This window comes from Triticum aestivum, chromosome 6B (assembly GCF_018294505.1).
Source record: "Triticum aestivum cultivar Chinese Spring chromosome 6B, IWGSC CS RefSeq v2.1, whole genome shotgun sequence".
Taxonomy (NCBI): Eukaryota; Viridiplantae; Streptophyta; class Magnoliopsida; order Poales; family Poaceae; genus Triticum; species Triticum aestivum.
Genome location: NC_057810.1, coordinates 87,581,711 through 87,582,798, shown reverse-complemented (window position 1 = coordinate 87,582,798; position 1,088 = coordinate 87,581,711). Strand labels below are relative to the sequence as shown.

The window sequence follows — 1,088 nt, the reverse complement described above, 5'->3', positions numbered from 1 at the left end:
TTCCCTTGCGACATTTTTCAGAGGTATGCACGTGTAGTGATCGATGTTTTATTTTCCGTATATGGTTATAGTGGGGTATTTATTTGCAATCCGGATCGCCGCCGGTATGAAAAAACGGATCTTGCGCTATAAATTATAAGTTTGCTTCCATAACAATATTTTAAAAATATTTAACAGGTAAAATTAACATCATATTTAGATTCCACACATTTTTCTAATAAAATTTCATATACAATATGTTAAAATCGAAGTTACGGTTTAAAAGATACAGATAATTTAGAAAATCATTTGGTTTGACTCAAATATATTCCAAAGCAATATTGAAAAATACTTAACAGGTAAAAATAATCTCATATTCACATTCTACATATTTGTCTAATCAAATTTCATATATAACATGTTCAAATCGGAGTTACGGTTTAAAAGATATGGATGATTTTAAAAAGCATTGACTTAAATATGATCCGCGGATGAATTACCTAAAACATCAGGGGGGGACGAAAAATGTAAAATAATGGTTCGGGTGTGACTTAAATCCGGACGGCAGGTTGATTTCAAGAAAAGACAGGAACTTTTGTGTAAACTATGAAAATAACGCTTCGTTTTAACTTAAAACAGGACTGCGGGCTGAATTCTGTGAAATAGAGGGATTTTTCTGAAAAAAATGCCATGACGGATGAAAGAAACCCAATTTGCTTTATTATTAGCTAAAGAGTAAAGATAAAGATGTAGCTACCGTAGTCGCTCTGCTTGTCGAAGTATCGGTCCCAGAGCATGACCCCGCCGTAGTTGTCCTCCTTCTGCACCACCGGCGTGATGCCATAGTAGACGTTCTTGGGGTGTATCCACTGGTAGGACTTGTCGTCGGCCGTGAGCCCGATGAAGAACCGGGTGGCCGGGTACGCCGCCATCCACCTGTCCCACGCCTCCTCCCATGCCCCGTACTGGTTGCACGCCTTGTCACTCTCCTCGTAGATCCTCACGTGCACGCGCTCGAAGATCCCCGTCGCCAGCGCCCGCCCCACGTGTGCTGCCGGCGGGTGCCCGCACCGGACCGTCGCCGTCAGGTGCAGCGGCTTCCCCGCCCT

At 42.6% G+C, this 1,088-nt stretch overlaps 1 pseudogene; it reads right to left on the bottom strand.

Moving 5' to 3' along the window:
* Positions 1–707: 707 nt before the first annotated feature.
* LOC123138879 (xylanase inhibitor protein 1-like) overlaps positions 708–1,088 on the bottom strand; it is a 913-nt pseudogene continuing 532 nt past the window's right edge.